Raw genomic sequence first — 10811 nt, forward strand, 5'->3', positions numbered from 1 at the left:
AAGATATTAAAAAGCAATTTATCATCAATACACTAGAATTTCCATCCAAGGACTCATAACCGGGGTTCCGGTGGGAATCTTGAAGGTGCGAATTTTCGACACCTTCAGGTTGAACTGGAGAAAATACCTGTGTCGTTCTCGAATTGGCAGATCACTGAAGAAATCATATGTGGTTCCTTAGAGAAAAGGGTTCGAGAAAGTCGAAGTTTATCTGGTGACAAACACCAAGCACGTGAACAGAGCACGCGCGGTATTTCAGCATCAACAGAAAGAGAAAAACAAGTATAGAAGCGACAGAAAGAGCTACACAGCAGCAGCAACAGCAGTTCGTACCTCGCCGCCTTCGACGGTGCATCCTCGGCGCCATCATCAGCTTAGACACAAAATACCACATATTCAGCCCAAAATCGAGTAGCTGCAGAGCTATCTTCTCTCGCTAAAAAAATTGAGTTATTCCAACTCAACGGGGGAAATGTGTCGAAAATGGTAATAACGTGTCTTCACCAGGTATTTTTAATTTTAGTTTGACGATAAGACCCTTTAGTTTCTATGAAATTAGATTTTAATCCACTCGACAATCTTAAAATTATTCAAGAAGTTAAAATGTAGAGTCAAGTAATTTTACGATAACATTTTTACACTCATTCCTCTATAAACAATATAAATTAATAAGATTAAACCTATAAATTTGTTTGTTTTTCAAATAGATCTAAGGAATTTAAACAGCTTAAAGAGGCTACTATAAGTCTCATATAACTTAGATAAGACCTAGATACGATTTTTAATCGTCGCTCTAAAATTGCTCTTTATGTTTACTATGTTTACTTTAAAATCAAATCACAATTAAAATCCTTTTAACATGCTTTGTTTCTTTCTACCAAAACAAGAAGTTCAAAATATTTTTTTTAAAAGATCCCGAATCTTCAATACAAAATTGCTATCGTAAACCATAATGGTCAAAAATCTATTTGCAGTTTCATAAAAGCAATACATCATATGCAATAAAGTATGCGGCACTTCATTGAATCATAAAGTGAGTGGACGATACCATTCCAACAAAAAATATGTATAGTTGAAATTTAAAACCTAGGGTTGCCAAAAAATTATGTATAACAAAAATTCTCACAAATACAGAACTCATCGAAGCACATAAATTGAAAATTATCGACCTTAATCTCCAAAGCATGGCAAAATTACTCAGATAATATTTACGTAATGATTAGATTAGATCCATTCTGGCAGCTTACAGAAATAAGCAAATTTGAGCAGCAGAAAGCAATCATTACTCAACAAAATATTAAGACAGCTAAAAGATGTATGATGTGATAAGACCTTGAGTCCCGCAGTATTAAGTTTTTTCTCCATTTCTCGACAAACGTATTTCATTTTGTTCTTCTACGTGCATTTATTTTGTAATACTTCTACCAAAATTATAAGTCTTGACACACTTTTCGACAAAGTAAAAAAGTGACCACGTTTGATTATTTTTATTTCTTGTTTTAATCATTAATTGTTATGGATGCATGCAAGTGTATATTTTCTACTTCCATTCAGTTAAATATGGACTTGTTGCATTTTCAAGATAGCACATGTAACTAACATGGCGGATCCAATGTGATATTTTGATATTGAAAATTTTACGTGCCAACTTACAGACTCTGACTATATGATCTCCAAACCTGACAATCTCAAGCACATCAATTTTACGTGTTACACTTACGTAACTGTTAAGTGTATATTTTTACACTTAATTGTACTTTTTAATTGGAGCTTTTGGTGTGTTTTAACGATAATTGGTGCTTAAAATGGTTGTTATTTGTATTTTAGGTACAAATTGAAGAATTGGCAACTTATGGGGTGAAAAGTGCAAATTCGGAGAAAAAGTGGGCCGAAAGTGAAAAAATCAAAACTCTGAAGAATTAAGGACCGGACGGACGTCCGGATTTCAGAACTAATTCTCGCACGGCCGTCCGGGTCAACGAAGTGGCGCAGTGAAGGAATTTTAATTACACAAGGAAACCGCCCTTTTTTATATTTTTGCACCCTATTTAAAGGCCAAATAGCACACAATTAGGAATCTATCTTTTATCTTTTACACATGCAATCTAGGAGCAAGAGAACGGAGCAACGAAGACGAAGACTTGACGAATCTTTTTCATAGTTCTCCCTTTAATTTTATTTTCCGATTTTTATGAACTTTCGTATTTTTATTATTATGTTTTTCGTAGAGAACATGAGTAGCTAAGGGGATGTTTGGCTATGTTTCCAATGGGAATTTCTAGTTTTCAAAATTTCTGATGGAAAAAATAGATTATTGGTTTTTGTGTAGAAAATGGGAATATGTTTGGATGAAGTGGTATTTTTAGTTTTATGTAGGTGTGGAAATGGGAATATGTTTGGTTGTTGTGAGTTTTTTTAGGAAAGTACGTGAAAAAATAGAAAAGAATAATTGAGGATTATTATTATTATTATTATTATTATTATTATTATTATTATTATTATTATTATTATTATTATTATTATTATTATTATTATTATTATTATTATTATTATTATTATTATTATAATAATAATAATAATAATAATTATTATTATTATTATTATTATTATTATTATTATTATTATTATTATTATTATTATTATTATTATTGCTTATTTTGTTACTATTATTATTATTTTTGTTTTTTTATTGTTGTTATTATTATTATTATTATTATTATTATTATTAGAAGAAAGAGAAATTGGGAGGAGAGATAGTGTAGGTATTAATGAGGAGAGAGAAATGTGAGGAGAGAGAAATGAGAGAAGAGATAGTGTATATATTAATGAGGAGAGAGAAATGATGGTGGAATAAATTATATAGGTTAGTTAGTAGGTTTTAGTAGGTTTGGAAATTGAAAAATATATGAATAGTGTATTTTCAATAGAAATTTGATAAGAAAAAAATGGGTTTTTCTGGATAAAATTATCAAACAAACATGATCTCGGTTTTATGAATAGTATAAAACTGGAAATGGGTTTTGGAAATAAAAACAAACATCCCCTAAGTTTTTATTCTAGGATTTTGTTGGAACCCTATGTGGTAGTTCGAACCTCTTTTTCGACTTTTATGCAAGTTTAATTCTTCGATTATTTCTTCTATTTTGATCTTAATTAGCGCATGAACGTAGCTAATTTATGTTGCTATTAGTTATTGTTAGAATTGATTGACAGATCGTTTTAATAATTAGAACAGGGATAGAAGAGCCTTCGAGCAGTTTTCACCGGATAAGTGTGTTAATTGCATGTATTATCGTAGACATATAGATAATACCTTAGGTAGCCGTTTACGAGACTTGTTATTTAATGCTTTATTCATACTAGGTTTGCATAGACATATAGTGAATCGTTTATGAATAATAGACTTATAATACACGCGATAGCTGGTTATGAGTAATTTCGTGTCTTGGGTTAATAATCGGGAATCGTAACTTGCTATTTTCTCGTGTTTTGCTTTCTTAATTAGTTTAATTGTTTTAATTTACTAATTTGACAACCTTGCGTAGGCTGGATAAAAATCATAATTGTTAAAATTTGGTACTTAGGATTAAATAATTTGAGTATTCCCTGTGGGATCGACATCCGACTCTCACGAGTCCACTTTACTACTTGTTTGCGATACGTGCACTTGCGTGTTAGGTATTTCACCCAACAGTAACATAAGCATTCCAGCAGTACACCTAGTATCATGCACAAGTGCATGTGTATATATACACTTACATATATACGTAAACGTGTACGTGCATACATACGCATACGCACATGCACGCACGAAGACATAAATATAACATTAAATGAACGATTATTCAGATTCCCCAGAGTCATAATTGTAAATTTAAGCTTAATGAACACGACCAATGAATGCAATTTCTTACCTCAAATATATCCAACCTCCAAAATAACTCTGTGCTTGTCTGGTTGCCCTGGAGAAAAATAATAAGAAACAATAAGCAATAAAGCTATTGAGTTTAATAGTTCAAAAATATTTATGTTTTCATGAAACTTAAAGTTCTTTTCAAGCGATTATCATCGAGTCAAAATAGTTAACATACGGGAGTCAGTAATTGATTCCGACACACTTCGTCAGTAATTGAATACCAAGATTAAAATGTACCTACACAAATTCTAAGCCGCCGCCGCCGCCGCCACTAAGCGTAGTGCTTTCAGAAAACGCTGTCGCCAGCCGCCGCTCAGCCCAAAAAATTTGAGCCATCTTCGTGCAATTCAAAGAGAGAACGGAGTGAAGTAAAGTATCGGTGGAAAGAGATAGAGAGAGAGAGTGTGGGAGTTATGGCAGGTGTTAGGAATATGATGTGGGAATTCTTCATGTTCTTCCATCCCTATCAAATTACTCTGCTATCAAATACCTCTTGTATTTACTTTCTTTTCATTTCTTTTTTCTTTTTCCTTTTCTCTTTGCCAAAATATTTTTTGTATCATTAGGGTCTCCTTAAAAATATTGGTGATGTTTGCTTATGTTTTCAGAAGCCATTTTCCAATTCTTTAATTTATACTATTCATACAATTGAGATCATATTTGTTAGATAATTTTATCGAGAAATTCATATTTTTTTTCATATTTCTATTAAAAATACACTATTTATATATTTTTTTCAATTTTCAAACTTATTATTAACATATATATTTTATTCCACCAACTCATTTTTTTTCCTTCTATTTATCTCTCCTCGTTAGTATCTACACACTATCTCCTCATTAATAATAGGGTCCATTTGATATACACCCCTCAAATGGAAAATATATAGGGATATGTTCACCCCTAAAAATCTTTTTCTGAGATACCCCTAGAGAGACAAAAGTATTATTGTGCCATTATGTGAAATTTTAGCCCAAATGCATTCAGTATTTTGACCAACTACATTTATCATTTTAGACATGCATTTAGTATTCTGTACTGCATATATCATGATTTTTCATTTAATATTTTTTTTATTCATGTATAATACACTGTCCTACTATTTTATTTTTTTATAAATTATTTTTTTAATATTTCGATTGTTATTAATTTTTTTAATTTTTTATATATTTTTTTAATTTTTTTAATTTTTTATTTTTTTATTTTTTTAATTTTTAATTTTTTAATTTTTTTATTAATTCAAATTTAGGAAAAATTATTGTACTGAAAGTATACACTACAGTGTCAATAGTCATGTATAGTTATATATAGTCTTATACTATTTTTTTTACCCCAAAATTCATCTACACCAACGAAATTCACAATTTGGATCTTGATATTATAAATCAACTAACAAACAAAATGAAAAAACACAATCACATGCATATGTTCTTCAAACATGAACAAATATTACTGTACATTAAAAACCTATAGTATACATATAACTATATGTTACTACATATGCCTATAGTTATCTACAATTATTTATAGTTATATATAGTGACATAAAGTCAAGACTACTGTAGCATGAATCCAACTTCACAAGGCACTTCACCGCATATTACGTGTCATAAAATTATAATAAAAGCAAAACCTGCAACAAAAAAATACGAGTTAAAGAGCAAAATGGAACGTGCGAGGTAGCATGAAAAATACAAAAAAAAATGATTTTTTTTTATAAATTTACTGTACTAAAATCGACTACAAATAACTATAGTGTACTACAATTATTATAGTCATGTATAGTTTATATGTAGTCAATAGTCATGACTATACATGACTACATATGACTGACTATATATGACTGTATATGACTAAATATAACTGTATATTCACCTGACTCAAATTACCTATGTAAGTAACCACTACTGGTTAAATTTCTATTACACACAAACAAAACTCTCACACTTGAGGCATTTCAAATCATCTTCAAATAAATACAAAAAATAAATTACATATGATTTATAATAAAAATGAAAAAAATAAGAATCAAACAAAATAAAAAATCAAATTAATTCAGAAAAAAAATTTAATATCAATTGTCCACAGGTATCACAGTTGAGGCATTTCGAATCATTTTCAAATAAATACAAAAAATAAATTACATATGATTTATAATAAAAATGAAAAAAATAAGAATCAAATTAATCCCAAAAAAAGATTTTAATATTAATTGTTCACATATCTTAAAAAACATAGTAGATCTGGTTTTTTTTTTTTTTTCAAGAAATAGTAGATCTGGTTTGAGCCCTCCCCAACCAAAAAAAAAGAGACGAAACTAAAATAATAACCTAGAAATCATTTCAAACGGAAGTAGATGTTTTAATAGAGAGTTCAAAACGGTGGGAGGAGCAACGACGACCGGCACAAGGCGGTGGCGGAGCAGCGGAATGCGGTGTCGGAGCAGCGGTGGGGAACAGTGACAAGCAGCACAAGGCGATGGGGGAAGGTGATCTAGCCGCGGAAGATTTGTCTATAAAGAGGAAGAGTTAGAGAGAGAGATGAAGAGAGAGGGGAAAGTTAGAGAGAAAAAGTTGGAGATAGATGAAGAGAGAGGAGAAAGTTAGAGAGAGACATGAAGAGAGAGGGGAAAATTGCCCGTGAGCTTGAGAGAAAGAGAGAGTTAGAGAGAGATATGAAGAAAAAGGGGGAGAACGGCTGTGACTGGAAAAAAGAAGAGTGTGCTAGGGTTTTGTGTATTGTATTAAAACTAAAAGGATAAAATAGGTACTTCAAGTTGTCTAGGGGGGTCTCCCTAATTAAGATCAGAATTTGAGTTTTTGAGTAGGGGAGAAAAATTTATTGGGCCTCTTCATATATATTTTCAAAACTAGGGGGTTATCACTCATTTCCCCTTGATAATATCTCAACCCCACTCTCTCTTCTAATCTTATAATAACTAGCATTTTTCCCCGTGCGATGCACGGAATATTATTTCAAAAGTGAAAACAGATAATCAATTTAATACAAAATAAAAAAATATAGTACACTAACCTTGTAAAATTTAATAATGTAGTATTATCATATTTTATATAACATTAGCTTTTATAAATTTTACATATTGAGATTTATAATCCAAATATATAGATTAAGATTTAACCATTAGGGAATGATTCTTTACTGTTTAGTTTCAATTTTGATAATTGTTAAAAATTATAGTTAGAAATTAGTAGAGAAAAAATATTAAAAATAAATATTTCTTTTATATATAAGATAATAATAATAATAATAATATGATAATAATAATATAATAGTAATAATAATTAATAATAATAATAGGCGTTATTGGGCATAATAGAAATGTATCGCCGTTGACAATACATTTATGTAATTGTACTGGCGTTGACAGTAAATTAACGTAATATTATTATTAAATTTTTCTTTTGTTATTTTTTTTATTAATTTTGTTTGATTTGTTGACAAATCAACATAATTATATTACTGTCGTTGACAGTAAGATAACTGTAAACACAATAATATTTGTAGCACCCCCCTCGGGTCGGGCGATAAATCGAACCGGTTTATCGGAAAACTTTATTTAGATAGCGGAAGCAAAAGGGATCTCTTTGTAATTTTTAAAACTTTTGAGTAGGACCAAAATGTAATTTAATAAAAATCTCTTTTTGGGGCATTTGAAAGCCTTGAGAATTTCGAAACTCCTTAGGGTGATTTGGGTCGTTAAAAAAATTTCTCGTTTTAAAAGAAAACTTGGGAAAGGGAGATTATTATTCGAGTGCTACATTTATCTAACTATAGGTTCTAATTCGGGTTCGAGAAGAAATCAGAGTTTTAGAATATTTGGTGAATAGGGATTTTCGGGCAAGAAATGCAATTATCGAAAATAAGCGGACCAACTATATTATTATCAAAATAAGGCCCGTACTAGATAAGAGTTTAATTTCCCTAACGGGGAAATATTAGAGTTTAAGGAAACGGAAATACGGAAATCGTTTATAAGTTACATCACCAAAAATAACATAAGCATAGTTTATAGACCCCTCGTACGACCCTCCAATAGCTTCGGCCAAGACTCCGATTCACTACTCGATCCATTCCGATGCGGGATTTCTACTACTACCTGCAATCAAAGAAGTATCTATATGAGCTATTAAGCCCAGTAAGAAATCCGAATGGATAACGAGGTTTTAAAATATGGTTTTACGTACTTATATTAGTATATACACATAATCATCACACCTTATCATTCGTCGGCAAACGAACACACACACATAAACACGAAAATTCATTCAAGCACGTAAACCGATGCAAATGCTGAAAATTACCATTTTACCCTTTTTATCGACTCAAATGCATGGAAATTACTAATTTACCCTTTTCGTGCAAATGCATGAATGAAAACATTTTCTGTCTTTCGGATCCGCGAAGTATTAACTTCCTTACTTGGGTGATAAGCCTATTATTCTGAGCCCGTTCTTTCGGTGGAATCAAACCACCCCTTTTTCTATAGTAACTATGGTTGGGATACGGGCCCCCCCGTATCCCCGTCTTATCCAACCCCAAGCATTCCATTAACCTTTCCTTTCGTAAAAATGAAATCTCTTTTTATGCAAGACCATGAGACGAATGAGACTCTAAAAAAAAATGACGACTCTACGACATCACAAATATCAATCAACGAGCATACAAATAAAATTCAATTATCCACATAATACACACATATACACGGTAATTACACACATATCATACACATATATACATATAGCTATTTAAGCATATCACATAATTCACATTATTATCATATCATGTATTTATATAAAACACACACACACACAGCAGCAGCATACACACACACACACACACACACACACGGCACACACATATACACATAACATGCAGCACACACACACTTTAATTAGCATTTAATTAGCAACTCATGCTCTTAAAGCACCAACATTTCTATCTTTTCATTTATGGGATTTCTCCCCCTTTTACTCATTTACTGAATTAAAAATTCTTACAGCCCCTTAACATAGTTCAGCTGCAGATTTTAACCATTAATTTACCTTCCCACAATTAATGCACAAGGCATAATGATTAGCACACAAGAGTTCTATTTATGACACATGCACAAGCAATATTTCGAAATAATAGCAAATAGCATCCAAAAATTCTCAAATTTAATTATAGGCTGCATAACGGACTAAATTATCAGATGCAAAAAGAATTTTTCAATTTCCTCAAAAACCGGATTTATAAAAATTAAAATACTCGGCAAGTAGTATTGAAGCCAAAAATGATTTTCCCAACAAATATTAATTCTAAACTAAGGCCAAATAGCAAATAATCAAATTCCACTTACTCCTACTGATATTTTAAAGATGAAAACATTTTTCATGCCGAAATTTTGAGAAATTGCAGATTAGTCCTAAAGATTCATAGATCTACACATGCAACCCCAAAAATCTTGAAAACTCATTTTCTTTTTCCAAAATTCCCAAAAATTCGAAATATCAAACCTTTAAACCCAAAATGCTTAGATTCACAGATTATGACATGGATTAGACATGCAAGAACACAAATAACAAGATTAGCACAAGATTTCGGATTTTACACAAAAAGCCCTAATTTTTTTGAAAAGTGAAGAAATCTTTTAGGAAATTTCAAAAATCCTTTTTCATACTATGATACCCTTCGATTGCAGCAAAAAATTCGAGATTTCTTACCTATCAAGAGTGTTTGGCCGAAGAAAGAAAAACCTTCAAAAGAAAGAGGGTTTTTAGAGAGAGAAAGGAGGATGAAGAAAATGAAGAACACAAGGATACAATGTTACCTCCTTCAAGAAGTGGCTCCAAGATTGAACCAAGCTAGTTGAATGGAGAAGGTAAGAGCTTTGATATCAAGTAGGGAGGAGTTTAAATCTCCCGTAAGAGGGCAAGTGTTTTTCATGGTATTTTTAGCATATTCAAGGGTGAAGCTTATATAGGGGATTTGCATTTTGATTTCTCTATTTTTTTCTTGAAGAATTTTGAGGTGTTGGCCGATGGAGGAGGTGGTGCTTCGGTGGTGATGGTGAAGAGAAGACAAGTGGGAGTATAGGTGTAAGAAGATGAAGATAGATGGGTGTCTCTTGGAATGACTTAGCATGCTTGAGTGTAGGATTAGTGTAAATCCCCACTCTTTGCCAAGTGTCATGCATCTTTTCTAATTATTTATTAATTAATAAAATCACTAATTAATCCCACACACACACACACATATATTTAAATATATATTTCACTTATGTAGGTCTAGCATGCATATGCATATAACTATATATGTATGCATACATATACGTATTTATGCATGTGTTATGCATGTGATTATGATTAAGTCATGAAATCATATAAATAAATTACTTATACACATAAGTCACATAATTTAATCTAGCACATAATTATCAATAATTAATCTACTTAAGCACATAATTATCGAAATAAAATTGGCACGTAATCGTCCAATAATTTCCTAGCACATAAGGCGTATAATCAACTAGGCATATACAGATTATTAGTATAGGCAATATAAGGCACTTAAGGAATTCAAGTTAGTGAAATTCCTAATAATTTCTACGTGAGAATTTTCGGGTTATGGAGTTTTGGTTACTGATTAGGGTTTCGAAAATGTGGGGTGTTACAATATTACTGTCAACCACATCAATATTATTATATTTTTTTTGGTTTTTTTATTTTGTTTGAGTTATTCACAGAGTAACGTAATAATATAACTATCTATTATTGTAATATTACTGTAAACACAATAATATTACTATGGTTGACGGTATGATACGATCCTAGCAAGCTCAAAGATGAAGAACTGGAAGAAGCGCAAGCCTACGAGTTTTAAGAGGACATTCGAG

General features: G+C 31.2%; 1 long non-coding RNA gene across 1 annotated transcript; it reads right to left on the bottom strand.

Annotated features, from left to right (window-relative positions):
* Positions 1 to 251: 251 nt before the first annotated feature.
* Positions 252 to 4282, bottom strand: LOC148767951 (uncharacterized). Its single transcript, XR_016033571.1, has 3 exons — positions 4154 to 4282; positions 3915 to 3962; positions 252 to 373 (listed from the first exon to the last, which is right to left on the bottom strand). It is a non-coding gene; the product is annotated as an uncharacterized LOC148767951 (long non-coding RNA).
* Positions 4283 to 10811: the final 6529 nt, after the last annotated feature.

The sequence above is a fragment of the Erythranthe guttata genome, chromosome 9 (genome assembly GCF_056151865.1).
Source record: "Erythranthe guttata isolate IM_541 chromosome 9, IM_541, whole genome shotgun sequence".
NCBI classification, from domain to species: domain Eukaryota; kingdom Viridiplantae; phylum Streptophyta; class Magnoliopsida; order Lamiales; family Phrymaceae; genus Erythranthe; species Erythranthe guttata.